At 40.0% G+C, this 27,272-nt stretch overlaps 1 protein-coding gene across 3 annotated transcripts in view; it reads left to right on the forward strand.

Annotated features, from left to right (window-relative positions):
- The first annotated feature begins 23,283 nt into the window (after nucleotides 1-23,283).
- LOC149570912 (uncharacterized) overlaps nucleotides 23,284-27,272 on the forward strand; it is a 138,788-nt gene continuing 134,799 nt past the window's right edge. Inside the window, exon 1 of one of the 3 annotated variants that reach the window (XM_089812472.1) lies at nucleotides 23,284-23,578. The gene's annotated coding sequence lies outside the window, so the exon portion shown is untranslated. The remainder of the gene's footprint in view (nucleotides 23,579-27,272) is intronic. The other 2 variants (XR_016359732.1, XR_016359731.1) reach the window with 2 other exon arrangements.

A 27,272-nucleotide genomic window follows, 5' to 3' on the forward strand; every position in this document is an offset into this window, starting at 1 on the left:
GGATGCTTGTAAGAGCAACATTGGCACATGTTGGGATGGGTGTGAAAAGAGCATATGGGGGATAGATGGTAGATGCGGGCATGATGGAGGATTTGTGGAAGCGTGCTTGGGGATATAGGCACCCAAGATGGAGTTAGGAAATGGGGGACATGAGTCACTAGATGGGGGATTAGCAATGGTGGATGCCATTATGCATTGGGTTTCAACTTTTTTCTTGGGGATCCACGTGGTTTTGGATTTTCTTTTCATAGGCTTTTGCATTGTTTTGCATTCTTTGATTGGATTTTGCCTTTTTGGAGTATGTCTTTTAGAATAGACATATGATTGCCTAGGATGTGGATTTTTAGCTTTATGCATTTTGAAGTTGGCATTCACATTGTTGTGGTAAGCTTTGGGAAGATGGTTAGGAGAAGCTTTGTGAGATGGAGAGGATATGAAAGAGCATGTAGGGGGATGATGATGGATGATGTGCCCTGATATGTGCCTTTGTTGATCTTGCATAGAAATGGATGGAATAGGATTTTTATGATGGCTGATAGGAGGATGGAGGATGGTAGATTTTGGGACATAGGGACCCAAAATGGATTTAGCGGATGAAGGGGGGATATGGTAGGTTGTTTTGGGTTGCAAAGATGGTGGAGGGGAGATGACATAAGATTTCTTGAAGGAGTGATGGGAGGCTAGCATGGTGGGCTTGGAGATAGGCTTGGTTTGGGGGTGTGGTGTACCAACACCTTTAGATGGTGAGCCTTTGGATACATATCCAAGACCATGAAATCCTAGAATTTTTTGTGCAATAATAGGCTCTCTGATTCCTTGCTCTTGTGGTCCTAAACCTTGACCTTGATAATGCCATCGATTGAGCATTTGAAAAAGCTGAGGAAACTTTTTGCTTGCAGAAAATGGTAGAAGTGATTTATTAGGTGTATTGCAATGGGGAGATACTGTTCTTAATTCTTCTGCTGAGAGAGGGCCACCGTGGATGAATGTAAGTGAACCAAGAGGGTAGATTATAGATGGTGGAATAGCTTGGATAGGTGGTAAGATGGAAGCATGGAGCGGGGGAGATGGAAGGATAGGATCTTGATGTAGCTGGTGGGATGACAAGATATCTTGTAGTGGAGGAGATATGGCTTGAGGTTTTGGAGATGGAGGAGATGGTGACCGCACTATGGATGGAAGACATGGTACGATGATATCTTCATTTATGCTTTGGGGGATGTCAACATGCTTTTGGGTAGGATCTTGATAGGATTGGCTTGGAGTGGATGGTGCGATAGGAGGTGAAGGGAAGGATTCTTCAAAGGCAGCAGATGGATAGATGGGGGATTCAGTAGTGGAGATGGGTGAGTAGAAGATGGATGCATACGGGTTATTACGAGAGATTTGGGAAATGCTTGGAGGTGATGTGGATAGGATTTGGAGGGATTTGATAGGTGGTGGGATTTTGATGCTTGCAGGAAGTGGAAGGATTTTAAGCAATTTGATGGATGGTATGGGGATGATAGCTATGGGAGATGGAGGTGATATTATAGACGGGGAAGCTTCATCACTGACTACTTCACATGGTTGGATTAGATGACATGGCTTATCGACTGTTGGAGGCAACTTTTCTTGTATTTCCTCTAGGAGATTCCTTGGAGACTCATGTGTCGAAGGTGGAGGTGGATTGATAGGAATAGCTAGTGTGATGGGGGTGGAAGATTGGAAGCTTGGTTGATGGGGTGATGGAGGGGAAGTTGGAATATCAGATGGCATGACTAGATAGTTTGGAATAACTCTTGGATTTTGGGGGAATGTTTCTAAGGCTTTCAATATACCCGTCATAGTCAACAAGATTTTCATCATCATTGGAATAGGAGGTGGCGGGAGCAAGGACAATGCGACCAAACACATCATGATAGGATTGGTACTTCATGCTTTGATGATGAGTTTGATGGGGATGGGGTCTTGCATATGGATGAACACGGAAGCTCATGGTTGGATTTGGGTTAAGCACAGATTTTGGATTGGCTGATGAAAGATTTCCTAGGGAGAGTCAAAGTTGCATGACAGACCTAAGGAGGATTGGCTAGAGATTTTTTGCTGTCTTGTGGGTGGAAGACTTCAAGGGTATGTTGTCAAAAAGTGAGAGTTTTGCTGTCCTATGTGCTGGATTTGGTGGTGGTTGTGTCAACTTGAGGATAGACTAATGATCCTATGGGCATGACACGAGATTGACCACTTGTGGATCCCAACCTTTAGCTCAAGGTGATGAGGGATGCAAGTGACAAAGCTAGATTACCCTAGACAATGCTCTGTCAGAGGGATAACCTTGGTGAGATTGGTTGATTGGTAGGATTGATTGGATAGCAAACTCTGGTAGAGTAACAACAACTCTTTAAAGGCTTGGGTGATTTTGGATTGGGTTGCTAGCTGGCTGGGGGGATGATTTGGAGAGACTTTGGATTTGAGATTGTTCTAAAGCAAGGAACTAGATAGATTTGGTTGCAGCGGGGGAGCTTGGATGATTTTCTGATGAGGCAGTGACTACGCTAAGTATGCCTTGAGCTGGGAGATTTCTGCTTTTCTGGGATTTCGACCAAAGTTGGCAAACATTCATTCAAAAGCTATGAACAAACAAGCAGACAAAATTTTGGAGCAAGCACGTCAAACACACCAACATCCTAGGAAGCTTTCTACAAGGATGAAATTTGTTATAGCTAGGGAGTCCTCGATATACGCAAGGTACGTGAGGCCCAAATCCGTAGATGAAACCAAAAAGATGTCACACAGCCAAGAGGAGCGGTAACCTACTTCTCCTCTTTCACTTCTCAAGGGTATAAAGTTCCTTGAGGCTTAGCCTGAGTGACAAAATTTTGATCCCAAGAGAGGTGTCTTTGGATTCACCTCCTGATCTTTATACTCCACCGGAACGCTAGAGTTGAGGTCGTCCCAAGGGGTGATGAAATCCCCAAGCAGGCCTCCTAAAAAGCTAAGACAAGATTTTGGATCCTAATCTTATGCACCCAAGATGGCCTCGAAAGACGACAAGGGGAGAGAAGATTTGGATGATCTTGGGCTAAAAAACACGCTTGTTCTTTTACCAACTGACGCTTAAGTTTTCTGATCTAGGCTTTGCAAGCACTCATGTTTAAGATACAATGTTTATTCCAACTTTGAAGTGTCGACAAAAATAAAATTGATCGAAGAATGCGAACAAGAAGAAGAGTTAGGGTCAACAAGAAGGTAAACCTGTGCGCCCGGAGGCCCTCCACATCAAGTATGGATTGATTTTTCTTTAAGGCATTCAAGATTGAGTGTGAGTTTATTTTAAGCCCAAAACAAAGGTGTGTGAGATTCGATTTCAAGCGCGTGCCCGGAGGCCCTCCACGTCAATAGTTGTTCAATTTTAGCGCCCAAACTTGAAGTGTGATCGATTTAATCTAGAGTTTTGATCATTTAAAATTTTTGATAAAGTTAAAGAAAACGTTCAAAGACCAAGTGAGTGAGTTAGATTGTATTGTGTTATTTTGCAAAGGGGAAGGATCCAATTTATAGGCAAGAGGCTTGAGAGATTGAGGGCTAAGATGCAAGGATGGGAAAAAGCTTATGGAGGGCTCAGATTGCATGAGAGGAGAGCACATGGATTGTGCTTCCTTATAGCCAATCAAGGAGTGACACATGTCACATGGTGAGAGGATGGAGGAAAGGGGAAGGATGAGTCAACAAAGGAGGCTCAAGGGATAAAATCTTCATAAAGACCCTCATAATGACTTGTAAGAGCAATAAAAGGGCTTGTAAGAGTCATTTATGACCTAGTGGACTTCATAAAGTTTTATGGTTGAGATATTTTGAGGGTGATGAGAGCAATTTCGACTTGGACTTGATTAGGAAGGTTTTAAGCTTGTTTAGGCTTGTGCAAATGATTAGAGGATGGTTTAGGATTAGCTTAGGGATAGGCAAGTGGATGGCACTTAATGAGGGTGAGTGAAGGAGGAGATATTTGTTAACTTTGGCTTGAGTTAGCAAGTCTTAACCCATGTTTAGGGAATGTGACAAGGTTAGGAGGGGATTAGGATTAGGTTTAAAGACATCTTCTAGAAGAGTCTAGACTTTGGATGAGGATAAAGTCTTTCTAGAATAGTCTAGAATTTCCTAGGATGAGGATGAAGACTTTCTAGAAGAGTCTAGAACTTCTTAGGATGAGGATAAATTAGATTTTTAAGAAATAAATAAAGTTTTATTTATTTCAAGGGTTTGGGTTGAGGAGATATTTATTAAAACTTTTTTAATAAACATGAGGATTAATATTTAATTTTAATTAAATATTTTGAGTTGGGGTTAGGGGTAGGAAATGATGAGATTAGCCTTTAATCGAAATTAAAGAAGGATTAGAAGATTTTGGAAGAGGTTATTCGTCATAAGGAAATTGGCCAAGTTTTGGGCAAAAAATAATTTTTTAATTTATTTTAGGATTTTTGGTCAATTTATTAATTAAATAATCAATAAATAAGAAAATAATGTTTAAATAAGATTTAAACATTTTTGGGAGGGATTCCTTAATTAAATATTTTTAATTAAGATAAAGGGATTTAATGGCATAAAAATTAATTAATTAATTAATAAATGATGATGTCATCAGGACTTTTTCAAAAAATAAAAATACTTTATTTTCTAAAGGTTTTTAGGTGTCTACAGCTCCCATGTCCATATCTGTAACAAAATCACCCCTACTAATAACTATGACATGTTAGAATACACCACCTGATGTAAATTGTGATATAAATGGGCCAAAATATAGCTACCCCATGTAAATCTACATGGCTTGTTGATCATATCCTATATTAGTCGGCCCCATCCAACTGGACACCTTTGCCCTTGGTGATCTGGCAAGAAAAACCCTCCTATCAATCCTTCCAAAACTGCTAGCAATGCCTCATACTACAACATCTAAAACTAGGACACACTGTCATCCCCAATACTATAATCTCCAAACAAGTCTTGAAATGCACCACCATCGGTAGTCTAATCATAATAAATCAAATCCCCTATGGTTGGGATCCAAAATATCCTATATACATCCTTGGGAGTCACTATCATCTCCCTCATCAACAAATGAAAGGTGTTGTGGTCCGAGTGCCACCCCTCGGCCATAGATGTCAATAATCCCATGTTCACTTGGAACTGGGGCATTTGTAACAAATATTTCAACCTACATCTATCTATCACCTGGCAGTTTGCACCCGTCAAGTGGCCTACTGCCTCTAGGGGCCATAGATACAATCCTCATACCATGAGCTTTCACCCACGCACCTATTTTTCATCAAGACAAATAAAAACATCAGTTTTCGTCACAAAGTGATCATCATACATCAGTCTCATATTTATATCTAGCTACCTAGCTACTGGTTCTATCCTGGACCTATTTCTCATCTTTCTTTATCCTTAGTCAAACTTGCTTATCTTCCCTACTCCATATCCTGAGCTAGGGCATCACCTATCTATTATCAAATTGATCTTACACTATCACTTCACCAATACTTGATTACTATTGTTTACTTATTTTGGCAATTCTTGGTTGATAGACTTAAATCTTGCCTTTTGTGTTATCTTACGCTCAACAAAGGCCCTACACCTAGTTTTCACACTTCGCTACTCTTTTGTGCTATTTCCTAGCACATATGCACTACCAACTCAATTCAATGCATTGAAACAAGCAAATGCATTACTTTAACATTTGGAAGCACTCTTTTATACATCATATGTGCTATAAAGTGTATATGCACTAATAAAATGGTCATATGCGCTATTTAACGGGGAATAAGTGCTATTTCATGCAAAAGCATTCAAAAATATAACATATGCACTATAAAAGTGCTCAGATGTGCTAAAACTTTTAAATGCGTCGTTAAAACCAATATATGCACTATTGTTTTATCCTATGCGCTAATTTGCCTAATATCCAGGGTTTTATATGCACTGATTTGTCCTAAGCATGCACTAAAACATTACTCGAATGCGCTGAAAGAATGCATATGCACTAAAACAATATTTAAATGTGCTACAAGACTAAAATTACCACATTTACCCTAAAAAATTGTGCAAACATCTCAAAACACAGGTACAAATGCAAAAATCTCATAAAGGGCAGATCTCGATGACTTATCGGGGCACCATAGTTTGTTGGATGCTCATATCTACGACCCCTCTCAAATCTGTGCTCTCACAAAGGGACCACCATCCTTGTTGAATCAGAGCTCCAAATCACCAAAAAGGGAAGTGTGAAAATGACAAGGGTGAAAGGTCTATTTGACCTATTTAACCCTCCTTAGGGGCATTTATATTACTCCTTCACCCTATCTACCCACAATTTGAACCTTTTGCTCCCACTCATGAATCAAGTATTGTATTAGACATCCTTTCCCATCAAATTTCTAACATTTCAGAAATAAAATTGGAACCTAATTAACTTTTGCACTCCCATATTTTCTTCCAATTTCATTTTTGATGGGGCAATTTATTCATATCAAATTAGGGCATTAAAGCTAGGTCATCAACATTTTTTGAAAAATAAAAAATGGCCTGCCCCAGCCAAAAATTTCCAATATCAAGACTACCAAAACTAGGGTATCTAAGCAATAACATCACAACACCAAACACCAAATCAACACCGCAATCAAATCATCAAATCAACGACAATCAAAACATCAAATCATCAACAATCAGACATCAAACCATCAATAGACAAACACCACGACAAAGGAAAAATGTCAAAATATCATCGAACAAGACATCTAATCCAATTATCAGAAGTTGACATCCAATTATCATAAGTTGACCTAAAATCAGAAGATTAAAATAGTCTTTGAACTAGCATATTAGCTCAAAGAGGGGCATTTGTAGACACTCAAAAATTGGCAAAGATCTAAATCTCACAATTCCAATCAATCAGTGCAAATTAAAGAGAAAATTAGAAGAAACACAACAAACTTTCAAATCGAAAATCACATTAGGTCATTAATCATCTATCAAATCCACAAGACCTAAATCAACTTTAAAAGAGGAGAAAAACAATTTAAATTCATAAAATGAAATTCAAAAAGGGAGGAAGAAAAAGACAAATTGTTGACAATAAATAAGACATTTATTAAATCAAAAAGATCATTTATCCTCACAAAATTGAAAATCTCCCTTTTTCATTTTAAAAGAATTAGAAATATCCTCAATTATCCTCAAAATCAAGTTTTTTGGACTCTTCCTCATGGTCTCTTATGAGATATTTTCAGTTTCAGTTTCACCCACCAGTCAAAGGTGAAAATTTTGATTCTTACCCCAACCCCTTCCAAAATCCTATAAATAGGAGGGAAGTCCAAGAGCAAAAGGACTCAAGTTTTAGGCATCTGCACTATAGGCACATTTTGATTCATCATTTTAGCATTATCATTTTAGCAACTTTATAGCATTTTAGTATTGTTTTTATGTTATTTAGCATCATTTATTACATATTAGTTGTTGCATATCCATTTTGATAGCATATAATCTGCATTATAGTCATAGATCTTGCATGCATTCTTGTAGATTTTCATTTTTAACATACTCTCATTCTAGAATTGTCACTAAGATGATGGTCTGAGAGCTATTTTAGCTGTTGTAGTTAGGGAAACATGAGACACTTGTAGAGATTAAATTCTAATGATGATATCTTCAATCTAGTCTAGTTTGTCGTCAGTCTATCCACATTCTACACTAAAGTTTCATGAATACGCGTTCACATCATGTATAATAGGCATAATAATATTTTGATTAATTTAACAATTTCATTGGCTCTCTTATAGTAAAAGTGGAATCAATAATTCAATCATTATAATGATTATATGGGAAAATTAATTTAAGTTAAAAAAATATAAAATAATTTTAATTTATTCATATACAAATTGAGATATATATTTTATTTATCTTAATATTGTAGAACCAGAATCAGTATGCAAAGAACATTAACAAATAAAGTAAACATTCACAAACCAAAAACTAAATTCACATATATGCTTAGACAAAGAAAGCAAACAAGAAGTGCAAACCTCACAAGAGAAAAGACTCCATGCTTTCTTGATTCTGTAGATGTGTCCTTTTGCTGTGGATGTATGCTCAAGATGCTCAAAAGCTGCTTCAATGGAGATGGGTAATGGCAAATTGGTAGCTTTGTGAGCTCTCAATTTGGCATTATAAGGGTATGGTTGATGGCTTTGGTTCTCAAAATAGCATGGTAACTTTAGCTCAAAGATTGTTGATGAAATGGCTTGGGATGGGATTCAATTTATAGGCTAAGGGGTAGAGAGAGGGAGGGCTTAGATGCAAGGATGGATGAAGGCTTAAGGAGGGCTAAGATGCACTCAAAAGGGAGCACATGGATTGTGCTTGTTTAGCACCATTGGGAAGGTGACACTTGTCACAAGGAGGATGAGTGTGAGAGGGTAGGGTAAAATTTTGGTTAAAGGCATGATGAGTGGGGTTGAGTATGTAAGAGGGATGTAAGAGGAATGAGTGTGGAAGAGGGAAGAGTGTGGAAGATGGATGTAAGAGTCATGAGTGGGTTTGTAAGAGTCTTTTATGTTTTGTAAGAGCACTCATGACTTAGTGGTTGGGTTTTTTGAGGGGAGACTTTGGTTTGGATTAGGAAAGTCTTAAACTTGTTTAAGGAATGTGACAACATTAGGGGGTGGATTAGGCTTGGGTTTAGGATTAGATTAGGGATGTTAGAGATGTGCAAGTGGATGGCATTAATGAGGGTGGGTGAGTTAGTGGCTAAGCTTGGTTAGTATGGGTGGATGGGGTGGGTTAGGCTAAATGGAGGATTAGAGATAGGTTAGGGGTTTTTGAATTTGAGGATTTCATTTATCAAATAGATTTATTTAATAAATGGGGATTTTTGGAATTAGATAGGAGAAAAGGATTTAATTGATAAATAATAGATTATTTGATTTATCAATTAGGACTATAGATGATTAATTAAATTAATCAACTAGGGGATGACAAAGGATTAATTAAATAGAAATTTAATTAATAATGCCTTTTTAGATAACTAAATAAGATTACTAAAATAGTGTAATCAAATTTAGGTGTCTACATTTTGCCCCTCTTTGACATAGTGTTAAGACAACACTATTTCAAAGAAGTTTGAATGAAGGCGACACGAGGAAGATGTTTTAGCAACAAGGTTGCCCCAGTCTCGGATAAGAAGAGGAGACACTAGACTTAGATGATGCCCCCTCAAGAAGGCGACGGGGAGAGAAATGAGGCTCGACGACTTCTTGAAAAGTACAAGAAATTGAGACGAGCTGAGACGCAGGTTGGTGAAGAGAAGGGGCTGAATTAGCTCAAACTCTCACTACGGGAGAATGATAAAGGGAAATCAGAGGCACAATAGTAAAGCAAGCTTAAGACTTTCCAAGATTGGGGGGGGAAGAGGAGGAGCAGAGCGCTATTAAAGGAATCCATGGTAGGGAGATGGATGATAGAATGATAAAGCTGATGCAACAAGATTTCAAAGAGTCAGATTGGCGGAAGATGGGTTTCGGGAATCCCTAGGACTAGGATTGTGGATCTCGAAAGATGAGGCTTGGTGGATTGATTTGATTGGTGGATCCCTAAGACTAGGATTGTGGATCCCTAAAGCTAAGTGTGAGGAGTGATTCAAAGAGATACTGATGCATAAGTAGGAGCGACAGATGTAGGATATGGATGGGGGATAATGGAGATGAAGGGAATCCATTGAAACTTTTTGAGCGGGGGGATACTTCAAAGAGAAGTACCACCATGTAGTTGAGCACTAGATTTGCTATAGGACTGTTGGTTAATTGCCAAGGTTACCAAGAACATCAAGGCCTTTTCACCAACCGTCCAGAGGACTGACGAACTGACTCGAAACAAACACGCAAGGATTGCCCCAGTATCACACATGAATCCCAGAGGAAGTAGCGTGGAAACGACACTAGGTAACCCACAAGCAGAAAAAGAAAACAAGCAAAAGACCTGATCAAGACCTTACGCTCTAATTGCCCCATTCGCAGCATACCATGATATGGAAGATCGTGGCAACCTTGAGGAGGGAACAAGGAGATTGCTTGGAAAAGATATTTCAAGACCCAAAAGGGAAGATCTCAAACCAAAAGAAAGCGAAAATCCAAAAGAGAACTGTTTGCCAATGACATGGGTAGGACGAGGTACTAACGGACCAAGATTAGACATGAGGAAAGCTATATCCTGCAAGGACCTATCAGAGGGCACCTAAGCTGATGGATCAGGATGAGTAATGCATCTGGCAAGCTGAACTAAGAAGGATAACACTTTGGTGACATGAGATCTAGCTAAAGGATGCATTGGAATAGCTAACCAAGGTGTGTGATGTGTGCAAGATGTTGATCAAGGACAAACTGACACGAACGCTGGATAGATATAATGATACTAAGCTAAAGAGGATATACAAGCTGACAGACCAAGATATGTTACAAATGTACAAGTTTATTCATGTTTTTTTTTTTTTTTGTGAGATGGAAATGTTTGTGAAGGATGGGATGTCTATAATAGTTGATAGGTGGATAGGTAGATGGTTTTTGAAAAGCTTAAGGAAAATGGGATTCTATGTGTGCATGTGATAGGATACAGGCTAGGATACAAGATTATTTACAAGCTGGAATATGGTACAAGCTTTGGACAAGATTTGAATATATACAAGGTATGGTACAAGATTTACAAGGTATAATACAAGCTTTGGTACAAGATTTACAAGCTGTACAGGAGGTATTGACAAGCTCCATCAGATTTTGGATATTTGATTGGAACACCAAGGGAACAAGTAGGTGTTTTATGGGATGGTGGGTGGATGGATGAGGATAGTGATAGATAATGGATTAGTCTTTAGCACACAAGGCGCCTGAATTACCAGGTTTTCACCAAGGTACCTATCCAAGGCGCTTGAATTGCCAAGTTTTCACCATTGGACGCTTATTTCTCTTTACTATTTTTTTGTATTTTTCAAAACCTGGGTATACCAAGGATCTTCAAGCATAGAACTTCTTGAGATGAATGATGTTAGTGGGATCATTCAAGAGTTCTCCTTCTGGTGTAGATAATTGATAGGCTCCAGAGCCAAAGGAGGTAGTAACCACATAGGGACCAAGCCATGTAGGTTCAAACTTGCCTTTCTTTTCTCGATCTTCTTGGACTTTCATATTTTCTTTGAGGACCATGTCACCTGGCTGAAAGTTTCGTGGGAGCACCTTCTTGTTGAAATTCCTTTTGAGACGAGTTTGATAGACTGTGAGATGGTCATAGGCTTGTTGTCTCTTCTCGTCTAAGAGATCTAGCTGGGTGAGTCGAGCTACTCTATATTCTTCATCTGAGATTTTCCCTCGCAAAGATATGCGTAGTGAGGGAAGTTCAACTTCTATAGGTAATACCGCTTCGGCACCATAGACTAGGGAGTATGGAGTTGTGCCTGTGGATGTACGGAAGGAAGTTCAATAGGCCCATAGAGCCGGATTTATTTGAAGGTGCCAATCACGGCCGGAATCATTGACAACTTTCTTTAGGATTTTGAGGAGGGTTTTATTAGTTGCCTCTGCCTGGCTGTTACCTTGTGGGAAATATGGGTTAGAAAAGCGGTGATGGATGCAGAGGGAAGTGCATAATTCTTCCATGTTGATATTTTCAAAGTTACTTCCGTGGTCAGTGAAGATGGTGGATGGGATGCCGAAGCGGCAAACAATGTGGTACAAGATGAACTTGGAGACTTGAACTCCTGTAGCTGAGACTAGGGGGACTGCTTCCACCCACTTAGTGAAATAGTCTGTAGCTGTTATTATCCATTTATGTCCATCAGATGAGAGAGGGGTGATAGTTCCAACTAGATCAAGGCCCCAACAAGCGAAAGGCCAAGGTGGTGCAATAGGCTGTAGATCCTGTGCTGGAGCGTGCACAAGATTTGCATGTTGCTGACATGGGAGACACTTTCTAACAAAGTCACAAGAGTCTTCTTCAATGGTAGGCCAATAGTAGCCTGCTCTAAGGATTTGTCGTGCTAGGACAATACCACTGGTGTGGGCACCGCAAAGTCCAGAATGTACTTCTTTTAATGCCATCGTGGCCTCATTTTCATCTAAACATCGAGAGAGAGTATCGTGATAACCCCGACGATATAGGGTATTGGCTATGATAACATAGCGGGATGATTTTCGAATGAGGTTCTGGCGTTGGGTACGTGTGAGGTGAGGGGATATGATACCATCGTTAAGGTAAGCGTGAATTTCATGGTACCAAGGGGATTGGGGACCAACCAAGATACAAACACGATTTGAATCCTCATTCGCATAGGTAGGTGTGAGGAGCTGCTCAACTAAAAACTCATACTGCGTAGCTTCTTGGGGAATTTCCAAGAGCGAGCCGATAGTGGCCATGGCATTTGCTGCCTTGTTCTGCATTCGAGGCACTTGTGTAAATTGAAGCTTTGTAAAATGCTGGGTCAGCTGATCAACTAGCTCTTTGTAGGGTAATAGCTTTTCATCTTTGGTTTGATATTCATTTAAGACTTGTTTGATGATGAGTTGGGAATCACCAAAGACTTGTAACTCAGTGATATTCCATTCTACAGCTATCTTTAATCTTGCTACAAGAGCTTCATATTCTGTTATATTGTTGGTGCTAGGGAATTGTAGCTTGAAGGCTTTTGGAATGTAATCTCCTTGAGGTGTAACTAATAATATTCCTGCCCCTGATCCATGAGAGGTGTATGAGCCATCAAAATAAAGCTTCCATGGGGGTTGTTCTTCAATTAGGAAGATATGCTCATCTGGAAATTCTGTGAGCAAAGGATATGCATCTACTAGAGGTGCATCAGCTAGGTGATCTGCTATAGCTTTCCCTTTGATTGCCTTTCTGTCCACATAATGGATGTCAAACTCACTTAGTAGCATAACCCATTTGGCCAAACGGCCTGTAAGTGTTGTTCTGGAGAGCATATACTTGAGAGGGTCAATCTTGGAGACTAGTTGGATGGTATGACTTAGCATGTAGTGGCGAAGCTTTTGAGTTGAGAAAACAACTGCCAAACAAGATTTTTCTATAGGAGTGTAATTGAGTTCATAACCAACTAGGGTTCTACTGATATAGTAGATGGCTCTCTCTCTGCTATAATCATCATGTTGTGCTAGAAGTGCCCCTAGAGCAGTAGGTGTTGCTGATATATATAAGATCAAGGGACGACCAGGAATTGGTGGAACCAAGATAGGGGGATTGGTGAGGTACTGCTTGAGCTGATCGAAGCTGTGCTGACATAAAAGATCCCACTTGAAGTTCTCATTCTTCTTTAGCAAGTGTGAAAACGGTTTACACTTATTTGCAAGTTGGGAGATGAAGCGCCGAACAGATTGAAGTTTTCCCTAAAGAGAGCGAAGCTGCCGCAGTGTCTGGGGAGGAGGCATGTTTAAGATAGCCTTGACCTTTTTGGGGTCGATCTCTATACCTCGTTTAGAAACTATGAAGCCTAGAAGCTTGCCAGATGTGACCCCAAAGACACACTTCTTGGGATTTAGCATGAGATGTTATTGGGCCAACCTATCAAAGACTTTCTCCAGGTCAGCAAGATGATCCATGAAGGTGTGAGATTTGACTAGGATATCATCCACATAATCCTCCAAAATGCTATGGATAAGATCATGGAAAATGGCTATCATAGCTCTTTGATAGGTAGCCCCAACATTATTTAGGCCAAAAGGCATCATGGTGTAGCAAAAGGTTCCCCAAGGGGTAGTGAATGTTGTCTTATGCTGGTCCTCTTCTACAATCTTGATCTGATTATACCCAGAAAATCCATCCATAAGGGACAGAATTTCATGTCCAGCTGTAAGATCTACAATCATATCTATGTTGGGCATGGGAAAATCATCCTTTGGACAAGCTTTGTTAAGATCTCTAAAATCAGTGCAAATTCTGATGTCACCTGAAGGCTTAGTGACAGGGACCATGTTGGAGATCCATTCTGAGTAGTCGATAGGTTGGATAACCTTAGCAGCTAACATTCTTTCTAGTTCAGCTTTGACTAGTAATGCCACCTTGGGGTGCATTTTTCTAAGCTTTTGTCTGACGGGCTTGATCTTTGGATCGACTGCAAGATGATGAACTACAAGCTTTGGATCAAGTCCTGGCATGTCCTAATATGACCATGCAAATCGGCCAATGTTCTCTCGTAAAACCTCAAAGAGGAGGTCAGCTTGGTCTTGTGATAGGGATGCAGCAATGTGAACAATTCTAGGGATCTCTGAAGAACCAATGTTGACTTCTCTAGTATCCTCTATTAGAATAGAAGACACCTCTGGTCGATTATCTTGAGGAGGCAATACTAAGTCCTCATGTTCTGCTTGTGGCTCTGGATTTTCTTGCTGAGGGGTTCTCTTCACTGCCTTAGCTAGTCCCAGATTTACCTTAGTTCCAGTTTTGGGTGTATCGAAACTAGGTTGGGGATTTTCTCCAAAATACCCCTTGGGATCTAGCTTGTAGATGTAGGCAGAATCTGGCTTTGTCTTCTTATGAGGAGTTTCGGCTCCCATGAATCTTAGAAGCGCTTCCTCTGATGCAAACTCATCAATATGTATGACACTTGGTTGGTCCCAATCTATGAGTTGTGGATGAGCAAGTGGTAGGTCAATGAGATGGATGGATAGTTCTCGGAGAACAGAGTCTCCTAGGAAGATTTGGTCTAGGATATCGTCGTAGGCTCTCTTTTCAACTTCCTCAGGAATGTCTTCAATTTTGACAAGGTCGCGGTGGATGTTCGAAAAAGCGTGACCGTTCTCGTTGGTGCCCCCAGTTGTGGGTATGCCAAAGCCAAGACCTAACTTTATTTCCCAATTATGTGCTTCGATGGGACATTGCATGCCCCTTTCTTCTGGTCCTAGTCCACCTCCTTGATAGTTCCATTTTTCAGTGACGAGCTTATGTTGTTGGGGATACTTCTGGCTGAAGTGATCAAGGCGTGCTTGATTTCTTGGAGGTGCATCCTTATGTAGCCAATTGTTGATATCTGGAGTGAGCTCCTCATGAAGAGGGGTTTTTGAGGACACAAAGGTGGTTGGGCCAAACTGTTTGTATCGAGGAGGTGGAATCTCCTTAGCTTTTTGATATTTTGGCCGTCCATGGGTATGTGGATCAAGTGGGATTGTTCCGACAGCAAATGCATCTGATAGACTATATTCTCCACAACCTTTGTTGTTGATCTTTACAGTAGATAGGGTGGAGGCAAGGATGGTTTCTACGTCATTACAAGTGTGGGATGAGCTGGCGATGGCTGTGCCGATGTCTATTCTAGGGCAATGGTTTCTATATGAAGCTTCAACCGCATTGCAGTAAGCAAAGGGTTCTGGATCGGCATGGATGGTTACCTCAGTGCCCTGATGTGGAAATTTGATGCACTGATGGTAGGTGGATGGAACGGACTTCATAGCATGAATCCATGGGCAACCGAGGAGGATGTTAAATGGTAGGTTTAGATCAACAACATGGCAAACTGTCTCTTGGATGACCGGCCCAACCTTGATTGGTAGCAAAATAGTCCCTTCTGTGGTCCTTTCCAAGTTGTCATAAGCTTTGATGGTGATAACCTCACTGATCATATTTGCCTCAGTATACCCAGCTTGTTTTATAAATTTTAGGGTGCAAATGTTCAAGGCTGATCCATTATCTATCATTACTCTTTTCACAGCAAAATTGAATACCATGATGGCTATGCGACGCGGAAGGGTGTGATCTAGCTCAACCGCGGGTATGTCGGTGGGTTTGAAAGATAGGGCACATGAGGATGAAAGGTGTCCAACAAGATTACGAAAATCAGTAGCATTGATATCAGAAGGGACACGGGATTCTATGAGAGCACTGTCAAGGATGTCTTTGTACACAGGACTAGTGCGGAGAAGGTCTAAAATGGATATTTGGGCTGGCATGTTCCCAAGGTGTTCCAAGATATTGTACTGGCTTTTTGATGGAGCTGATGGTGTTGATGAAACTGGTGGGCCTGCAATGTTAAATCGCGCTCTTCGAGTGGTGACCGCACACTCATTGTCTGGTCCTCGGATATTGATAACATTGACAGAAGGCTCTTTCTCAGATATACAACCTATAAGGCTACCATAGTCTATATAGGATGAAGTGTGGTCATTGTTCTTCCCATGCTGTTGGTTTGGCTGGCGGTTGTTGGTGTTGTTTTGGATAGGTGTTTTTCCAGGATTTTGGTTGTTGTGTGGAGGAAAAGCATTTTGATAAATCTGTAAGCCTGCATTGGGAGAGGTTTGGGCACCAACAGTGATTTCCTTCCGATCAATGAGGTCTTGCACATAGTCTTTCAGTTTCATGCATCTGAGGGTGGTGTGACCGTTTACCCTATGGAACTTGCAATACTCATTGTCCTTGTACCATGCAGCTTTGGATTGGCTTGGATCAATTTGCTGGGTAGGAGGAAATTTGATGAGGTTTTCCTTAGCCAATTTCTCAAAAATAACATCCAATGGCTCACCAAGGGGTGTATAGTTTCTAGGTGCAGGTTAGAATCTGGGCTTTTGCCCTGCAGCTACATTGATGGCATTAGCTTGATTGTTAGACCCTTGAAAGTTGGGTCTTGTATTGTGGTTTTGATAGCTTTGGTTATTTCGTTGTTGGTAATTGGTAGCTTGTTGGTTGTTTGTTTGATATGGTGGGTTAGACTGGTTTTGAGAAGGACCAACGATATTCACATGTCTGGTGTCAGTAACCCCATCTGTTGCAACATGCTTGTTTTTGTTCCAATACCTAGACTTGTCATTGGAATGTGATTGATTTTGGTTGGCCTCTTTGTAAATCTTTACCACACCATCTTTGATGAGTCCTTGCTCAAGGATCATTCCTTTCTCTTTGATATCCTTATAGGTCTGCAAACAGTTCATGGTCATGTGGTGAGCCAAGCTAGGATGTGCATTATCAATAAACATTTTCACCACATGGCGTTCTGACAAGGTGCAGGATATGCGGGTGGTAAGGGTTTGCCATCTTTGCAGGTATTTGGCAAGGCTTTCTCTACCTTTTTGCTTGGTGTGGACAAGATCAACTATTGATAGCTCTGTTTCAACAAGATGGGCATATTGGGCTACAAATGCCTCAGATAATTCAGCAAAGTTTTTAATTGTGCCATAGGGGATTCTATAAAACCATTCAAGAGCTGGTCCAGCAAAGCTTTTGGGAAAAAGGCGCAAGAGGAAGACATCATTGTATGCCACGTCCTGGCAATGCATGTAAAATTCTTTGATATGTGTGACAAGGTCTCCTTTTCCTCTGAATTTGTCAAATTTAGGTACCTCAAAGTGTTTGGGAAATGGTGTCGTGGTAATGGCTTTGTCAAATGGGTAAGGACACACATTCTCAAACTTGAATGTCTTTGGATCATTCCCTTCTTGGATGGCTTTCAGAGCTGTCTTCATTTGCTCCCACTCTGAATTGATAGGTGATGGTTGGGGTGCCCCCAATGTAGGAGTGCCTTGAGGTAGGTATGTGCTGGATGGGGCCACTGAATATGGATGGCTGTGAGGGATTTGCTGATAGGGATTGTACATTGTTTGGGCAACTGCATGGTGGATGATGGGTTGTTGAGGGGGAGGTGGCGCATATTGCTGCATGTGCTGTGAGGCTTGCTGTTGATATGGGATTTGAGGTTGGGATTGAAGAACATAAGCTGGCTATGGGATAAATGGATTGCTTTGTGGAGGTAAGGTATAAGATGGTTGTGAGGCTTGGGGAAAGGATTAGAGGGCTTGTGGGGTTTGACCAATATATGTGGGTTGTGCCCCCATTTGGGATGGTATCTGCAAATAATTGGTGGTTGGCTGGGGCGGTGGATTACCTCCTAGAAGTGGCATTGAAAAGTAGTTGGTAATTGGAGGTAATGGATTAGTTGGTGGTGGAGGTGGTGGGAATTGAAAGCTTGGGAAAGGAACTGATGGGGTTTGATAGCTTTGTGGCTGGATTTGGAAGCTTGGTAGAGTGGTGGTGGGAGCTGGGGTCACTTGGGAGCTTGGTAGAAGATTGGCAGTAGCTTGTGGGTTTTGATAGCTTTGTGGAGTGAAGGTAGTAGCTTGTGGATTTGTGGCTGGTGGTATTGAGCTCCCAAGACTTAATGGAAATGATGGGATTGTACTTTGGGCTATGGTGAACAAGCTAGGGGCGATGAAAGGTTGATTACTTGGCCCCATGGGTGGCAGCCCTATTGTATATTGCTGAGGTTGGCCAAAGATGCTAGCACTGATTTGGGAGATGGGTGGATTTGGAAGGCTGGTTTGGGGAGCAGCAACAATAGTGAAGGGGGTGAACAGTGAGGTGTTTTGAGTAAAGGGGGTTTGGAGTGGAGAGGTATGAACCAAGGATGGAGTGGTGGTGGTTGGGTTGGCTTGCGGCATGGAGATTTCAACTTGGGTGGATGATGGTATGTTTGGGTCTGTTGGGTCATATGGATTGGCTGGAGGCTCTTCTTTTGGAATATATTGAGGATAATTTGGATCATAAGAGCCTATGGGTGGTGGCAGTTGCCCAAACAATGGGTGAGATGGATCTGATAATGGAGGGGTTCTTCCAAAGTCAAAGGTTCCTACATTGTCCCTTCGAAAATTAGCCATGATTGTCTCTTTGTTTTTGTCTATAATGGCATTTACCAATACTGCATTTCCTGGTTGGTTCATGAAAGCTTCAATGTCAGTAGGTGATGGCATAGCTTGCTCTGGGCTAAAGGATGGCTGAGTGCTCAAGGGGGGTGAGGCTCTTCGATCCAAATGATAGGGCTCCATTGTTTCTTTCTTCTTGGCTAAGCGAGTGACGGGTGGCATGAAAAATGCTCCTAGGGATGAGATGCAATAATGCTGATGGATGCAAAAGGGGGAAGGCTTTTCTATGCAAATGATTTCCTAGGTTGAGGCAAAGCTATATGACAAAACCTAAGGAGGATTGGGTTGGGGATTTTAACTTCAAAGATATGTTGTCAAAGCACAAAAGGTCTGCTTTCCTATGTGCAAGCTTGGTGGTGATTGTGTCAACTTAAGGATAGACTGATGATCCTTTAGGAAGAACACGAGATTGACCACTTGCGAATCCCAACCTTTAGCTCAAGGTGATGAGGGATAACAAGTGACAAAGCTAGATTACCCTAGACAAAGCTCTGTCAAAGGGATAACCTTGGTGAGATTGGTGGATTTGGAAGATTTTAGGAATGGCAAACTTTTAGCAAGGTGACAACAATTTTGAAAGCTTAGATGTGCAGATTTTCGATTACTGGCTAGATGGTATGATTCTAAATGAGATGGATGAGCTAATAATGCTTAAGGGGATAACCTAAGATGGCTGGCTTTTCTACAAAGATGACTCTAGAGTGAAGCTTATCCAAGAAGATGTGGAGAAACAAGGGTGTCTAATCATAGAAATCATGCCTAGTTGGTAAGGCATAAGCAGGATTAACTCCTGGATGTTGGCTAAATTTGATGGTGCGCTCTAACCAGGCCTCTTGAAGTGCTTCGTCGGTAGCTTTGTCCTCTGCTTTGTGGAGTTTGGAAATTCGTGGGCTTGGTGTTATTTCTTTTCTCTTGGCTGAAAGTTCTTGGTATGCTAGAGATGGCTTGAGTTTGACCTTGTGAAACTTCTGTTTGGGTTTGGGTTGTTCCGACATAAATTCCTGAATTTGCTTGGCTTTGGGAAAAATCTCTGTTGTAACTTGTTCAACTTCCAAAATAGGCAGTGACTACGCTAAGTGTGCCCTAAGCTAGGATTGACCAAGTTTGGCAAACATTCATTCAACAAGTAAAATAAAAACAAGCAATAGATAGGAACACCCAGATAGAAGTTTGTGGTTCTCAGAATGTGATACTTGTGCCAAGGAGTGTGTATGTTCTACAAATGTTTCGATCAGTCACTCCAAACACATTAACATCCTAGATGATTTTCTGCAAGGCAGACAATTGGTTTAGCTAGGGAGTCCTCGATATACGCAAGGTACGTGAGGCCTAAATCCGTAGATGAGACCAAAAGGATGTCACACAGCCGAGAGGAGCGGTAACCCACTTCTCCTCTTTCACTTCTCAAGGGTATAAAGTTCCTTGAGGCTTAGCCCGAATGACAAAATCTTGATCCCAAGAGAGGTGTCTTTCGATTCACCTCCCGATTCTTATACTCCGTCGGAACGCTGGAGTTGAGGTCGTCCAAGGGGTGATGAAATCCCCAAGCAGGCCTCCTAAAAAGAAACAAGGTTTTGGATCCTAATCTTATGCACCCAAGATGGCCTCGAAAGACGACAAGGGGAGAGAAGACTCGGATGACCTTGGGCTAAAAAACACGCTTGTTCTTTTACCGACTCTTATGTGTGCTAATCTAGACTTTGCAAGCACTCATGTTTAAGAGACAATGTTCAATTCCAACTTGAAGCGCCAACAAAAGTAAATCGATCGAAGAATGCAAACAATAAGAAGAGTTAGGGTCAACAAAAGAAAACTCGCGCGCCCGGAGGCCCTCCACGTCAAGTATCGATTAATTTTCTTTAAGGCATTCAAGATTGAGTGTGAGTTTGTTTTAAGCCCAAAACAAAAGTGTGTGAGATTCGATTTCAAACGCGCACCCGGAGGCTCTCCACGTCAGTTGTTGTTCAATTTTAGTGCCCAAACTTGAAGTGTGATCGATTTAATCTAGAGTTTTGGCCATTTAAGAATTTTGATAAAGTTAAAGCAAATGTTCAAAGACCAAGTGAGTGAGTTAGATTGTGGAACATTTAACACCTTTTTCAAGTAGACCCATCCCCATAAATGGCGCTGAGATTGCAACCAATGGTTAATATTTGATGGGTGATTAGAAAAGAGGTGAGTCCAAGGAACTACTCAAATTGATTTTTGTAAATTTGTATTTTAACTTAACAAAGTTTCTTAAATGTCCAAAAATCAAACTTTACCTAGATTGCATGTGAAAAAGAGATTTGTTTTGTTCAATTTTAGAAGCTCCAAATGAAGTGTTTGATATTGTAATGGTTAATTGATCCTTGGCATTCAAGATTGGATTTTTTTGTTTTAAGCATGCATTCCAAAGAAAGTTGATTTTAATCCATGACATTCAAGAGTGTGTTTTGAGCAACATTCATTCAATGGAAAATGTGTTTAACCATTCAAGTTCATTTTTTTTTTTAGCAACATGCATTCAAAGACAAATGGTTAAACATTCAAGTTCATTTTTTAGCAACATGAAAACCTGCAAGAAACATGGTTAGTGGTTCCATATGTGCTCCAACCTGAAATGAGACAAAAAAAAAAGCAATTTAGTTAGTTAGCCAAAATCTTCAAAAATGAGAGCTTAACTATGGGAAAATTTTTTAAAACTTTTTTTGTTGTTTTTTCTACGCGTAAAAATGCTTAAAATGGTCTAAATCCTACAGAACCACTAAAAGCAGAGAAGGCAGTCTGTCAAAATATGAAGACACTGAAATACAGAGGCGTCAAAATATGAAGAGGACAAAACAGATTTGCAGCACAGAACACAGGTGACAAGCAGAGACGCCGATTTGTGTAGATGCGAATTTTCGCAGACGACGATTTTCGCAGACGCGAATTTTCACAGATGTCGATTTTCGTAGACGTTGATTTTCGCAGATAGAGCAAGTTGCAGACGCCAAAACTGCGCCAAAAAAAGCTGAAAAATGTGAATTTTTTTTTAGATGGTATTTCTTCTTCCTAAGTGCGTTCCTTAACCTCACAAGAAAAAGCACTCCATGCTTTCTTGATTCTGTAGATGTGTCCTTTTGCTGTGGATGTATGCTCAAGATGCTCAAAAGCTGCTTCAATGGAGATGGGTAATGGCAAATTGGTAGCTTTGTGAGCTCTCAATTTGGCATTATAAGGGTATGGTTGATGGCTTTGGTTCTCAAAATAGCATGGTAACTTTAGCTCAAAGATTGTTGATGAAATGGCTTGGGATGAGATTCAATTTATAGGCTAAGGGGTAGAGAGATGGAGGGCTTAGATGCAAGGATGGATGAAGGCTTAAGGAGGGCTAAGATGCACTCAAAGGGGAGCACATGGATTGTGCTTGTTTAGCACCAATGGGAAGGTGACACTTGTCACAAGGAGGATGAGTGTGAGAGGGTAGGGTAAAGGGTTGGTTAAAGGCATGATGAGTGGGGTTGAGTATGTAAGAGGGATGTAAGAGGAATGAGTGTGGAAGAGGGAAGAGTGTGGAAGATGGATGTAAGAGTCATGAGTGGGTTTGTAAGAGTCTTTTATGTTTTGTAAGAGCACTCATGACTTAGTGGTTGGGTTTTTTGAGGGGAGACTTTGGTTTGGATTAGGAAAGTCTTAAACTTGTTTAAGGAATGTGACAACATTAGGGGGTGGATTAGGCTTGGGTTTAGGATTAGATTAGGGATGTTAGAGATGTGCAAGTGGATGGCATTAATGAGGGTGTGTGAGTTAGTGGCTAAGCTTGGTTAGTATGGGTGGATGGGGTGGGTTAGGCTAAATGGAGGATTAGAGATAGGTTAGGGGTTTTTGAATTTGAGGATTTCATTTATCAAATAGATTTATTTAATAAATGGGGATTTTTGGAATTAGATAGGAGAAAAGGATTTAATTGATAAATAATAGATTATTTGATTTATCAATTAGGACTATAGATGATTAATTAAATTAATCAACTAGGGGATGACAAAGGATTAATTAAATAGAAATTTAATTAATAATGCCTTTTTAGATAACTAAATAGGATTACTAAAATAGTGTAATCAAATTTAGGTGTCTACAAATATTATATTATATTTTTTGAACTTAAATACTTTATATTTGAAAATTATGAATTTATTATTTAAGCTTAAATAACAAGTTCCAAATTTGATGTATATCCTTGTTGTAATGGTGAAAAATAATTAGCAAGTTCCATATAAGATAAAAAATATTTAATTATGCATGGAAAATATATCATTAAATCAAATAGAATAAACCTATATAAGAAAATAGCATATTTATCAAGAATTACGTTAAGAGAAAATATAATTAATAATGATTTAATCTTTAACCATATTAAATCAAATCCTCATTTCAATGTGTCATTCAATATATCTTGAGGATCCCTATTGTACACCAAGATATAATTGCTACCTAGTTCCAACACTCCACAACTCTTCTTCATTTCCATTTTGCATGGAGAAAAGTTTGACACATTAGTATCTCTTCTTAACAAGTGTGCTAATAAAATTAAAAAAAACAAATGCGCTAATAATTTTTTTTAAAAACTGGCCATGATCGGGAGGAGAAATAAGAAATTCTCGTAATTAAAACGATGGCCATTATAACCTGCCGGTAACGGCTATACAGACACGAAATCGGTATATCATACCAAAAGCGGCCACTTTCTTGTTTGTTTTCTAAAACTTATGACTGAAACGGCGGAGGAAGGAGGATTATTAAAAAGGGAAAACGCAGAGAGAGAGAGAGACACGTAGCGGGAAGGGGAAACTAGGACTTCCAGAGAGAGAAGAGGACGAGCAACTGCGAGAACCCATCCATTACAGGTTTCTATATTTACCTCTATTTTAATTTAAAACTCTTACGCTGTGTCTTGGTTAAATCTGATTTTTTTTTTCTGCTTTTATTGCTGTTACGGTTGGATCTAACCCTATATATCTATCACCTGCTGTCATTGTTACAGTCCTATTCGTAGTTTATATTTTATTTTTCATAAACTACAGACACAGGGATTGGAAACGCCTCCTTTTACTGCCTGGGATTTCGATAATGGCTCAGAAAAAAATGGTTGCCTTTCTTTGTTAGGGCAGCGATCCCCCTTCTTGATCGATCCACTGTGTATATGATCAGTGACGGGGAGTGGGCGTTAAGAGACCTTATCAGCCAAAAATTTCGTGTTTTCCCGTCCATCTAATAACACGGTTCGTTTCCGCTTTAGACAAATAGCTTTCCTAGGTCAGACCTGGGTCTCGTTTGAGACACCAAAAGACTTCCTACCTTCCCCAGACACAACGTGATCTCCCTTAACCGTGGGCGCTGCCATGATGTATAACAGGCTAATTTCACTCCCTGTTCAGCGCTGCTGGTTCAGTGCAACTAATATTGTACTGGGGTCTCTCCACTAACGAGGTCCCGAGTTCGAAGGGCCAGTTAAGGGTTTGGCAGTAGTAGTAATTGTTCAACCAGAGCTAAGACCCTGTACTCTGTTTTGAAGCCATGCCATTTCGTTGGATTAAGAAATGTACTCCCCTTCAAATATGTTTTGCAAACCAAAACTCAGCACCAATTCACTAGCTAATGTTATGAGTTCCAGACAATTTGAATAACACTGTAAACAAGTGCAAAATAATACTGAAATTGCAATATAGAAATGAGCGATTCATGTCTATTTTGCACTCATAGCTTCATTTCTATTTTCAAAATAAACTCAAAAATTCTACATACATTATGCTCACAGACATTTTTAAAATCCCAGTGCTGAATGTATACTGTTTGAAATAATTCTGTCTGGGTTTTAAAAAAACTAAATCATGTTTACATTACTGAAAGATCACCTTTGAGAAAATCCTGTATTGTTAGCTACAGGAGTAAAATGTTAATCTGTTTTCTCTTGTGTGAAAGATTAATCTCAACAGCAGCTTGTTATGAGACTATCATGATCTGTGCTTCACCATGATTGTTAATTACTAAATATCTCACTATTACCGTGGATAAATCTGCTTGTGTTCTTCATGATACAAAAGCGAGGGTATCGATTGTGGAGTTATCAGGGAAGGGTAGAAGTCTTAAAATGTTGTACTTTTCAATTCTACCAGGAAAAAATGCTTTGGCCAAAGCTGTATTTGCATATGTATTGTAAATGCTTGCTTCTTTCCCCTGCCACTTTCATGTTTCATTTGCACCAGACCAATCCGACCCATTAGTTCCGGGTTGTTAGCTTTCTCGTGCGGGGTTGGGAAGCTCTTCGTGTTATGATGAGCCCCGGGGGAGCTAAACACTCTGGCTGGGCAGTAAAAGCCCCTGGGCCACACTCCCATCTCGATGGTAGCGGATGGACAATTTGTTCGAGGGCTCTTGAGGTTGTTGCTATGGATGTACAAATGTCCGAGAACTGTCGTCTCATGAAGAACTTTGATTGCACTTGTTATATTGACCTATTAGCCATGCTTGACAAAATGATGCACTTGATGCAAATTGATGTATACAGTATTTTAAGTATTCACCATATATATAGATGTATTAGCCATCACTGGACACGATGATGCACTTGATAAAATGGATATATTGTTCAAGCTGAAACTCGCACTTATTTATTAATCAGAAACTACAACCTCATTGGATGTATCCATTTAAATATATATTCAGAAAAATGATAATGTCTGATGATATTCTGGAAATTTTGTTGATGTGTCCATTGTAAGTAAAAATCAGTCTTTACAAAAATTCTGTATTTCCCCTTTTTTAAACCTTCTTGACAAATAGAATTTTTGAAACCTGGTACCTATGAAATGAAGTGAAGATTGTTGTTCTACAGGATGCTTAATCACAATTGTTCACATTGTACCCACTTTGGGACCTGCATGCTTCTAAAGCATTTACTTGTGTGAAGCTCTATGCTTTGCTCCCCTTCACTTGCAACTGTGGAAAACCATTTCAGCACTGTATTAGTGGTCCCCTTAATGAAATGGGCATGATACTTAGCCAAGGTGGGAGCTAATGAATGTGCCTTTGCCCAATAGCTTAAGAAGTAAGACCATCATCTTCTTGTTAAGGAGGTCACTCTGCATGATGATCGCCAACCAATTCAGTTTATGAAAGCTTGTTTAAAACGATTGATGAAAGTTGCCTTTTGAGTTGGGCTCTTACTTCCAACACAATGGTTATCAGGTATAGGAAGCGTCTTGTCAAATTAACAGATATTCTTAGCTGTCCTACCCAATTTCAAATTTGCAATGGATGGAAAGTTATCATTCTATGCAGTTTGATCTGATTCTTGAGACTTTTCTGCAATTTGCAATGGTAAACCAAAATTGATTACAGTTCGGAACTTTGCAGGCTATGTTGTTCTGTAGTTCTCTAAAGTCCTCATTAACTTGTTTTAGAGGAGGTGCATTTGCCCTTTTACACTTTATAATACCTTCAACGTCACGTTCATTTGTCTTCTATGTGTTAGAATGTTGTGGATTACATCCGCTGATGCTCTCACTGTATTCAGCTGTACCCTTCGTTATGACTATCACTCATTTTTTGTTTAAGGATTGCACTCAACTTCACTAATGATGTTTTTTTCATTGCAAGACCCGCCCCTTGCAGTCTTCCTTTGACTCAGTATCTTGTAATTAACATGCCCATGCTCAAACTTGCACTTTTGCCATTTCAAATTATCCCACTATCAAGTTGCAGCTCTTGAGGAGTGCAGATCTCTTCTTTTGTACATGACATCTCAACTGTTCTTCTAGGTTTTCCTGTAATTTTCATAATGCACTTCTACCACATCTTTCACATTGTAATCAGAAACCTAGGCCATCCATTGGTTAACACAAGCCTCTGCCCAGATTGCATGTATGCACCCCACTCTATTGTCCATTCTTTGACTGACCTTAAACAAGATCTATTAATGGTTTGATTTGTCCTCCTTGCAGCATTAAATCCATAACTGTTTTCCTTGTGTGTGAATAGTGAAATGTATAACTCCACATATAAACCCAAACACAAGGCAGCATACATGGTGTCTTTCACAATTAACCCTTACCACCAAAATCTCTGTGAATAGCTTCTCATTGTGTTTTCATGGTGGCTTGAATGTCACATAAATTTGAGTTATCAAGTGGTTGAAAAGATTTGTGGACTTTGTTTCTTGAATTCCCAAAATGGAGGAACAACAAGGATAACTTCAAGAGACTCAGTATCCAACTAATGCTCTCATAAATTAACGGTCACCACAAAACCACACCTCTTTTAAAGACTCTTTCAATGCTTAAAGCCCCAAAACAGAGTGCATACCTGGTTTATGAGAAAATGAATACACAGTACTGCAAAGTGTTATTTTGTTTCCTTCATTTCCACAAATGATCAAAGGTCAAGGAAACACTTGTTATTCCTACGCCAAAAATAGGGAATAACTCCTTCAAGCTTCCTTCTAATGTGCCACAAATCTCTCCTCAGTGCCTGCTGTGTGACATTTTTTCATAACTTGCCTAGAGTACACTATGAATTTCTTCTTTTTTATCACATCTTTCA

This window comes from Cupressus sempervirens, chromosome 2 (genome assembly GCF_028749045.1).
Source record: "Cupressus sempervirens isolate cs-2001-9-10 chromosome 2, ASM2874904v1, whole genome shotgun sequence".
NCBI classification, from domain to species: domain Eukaryota; kingdom Viridiplantae; phylum Streptophyta; class Pinopsida; order Cupressales; family Cupressaceae; genus Cupressus; species Cupressus sempervirens.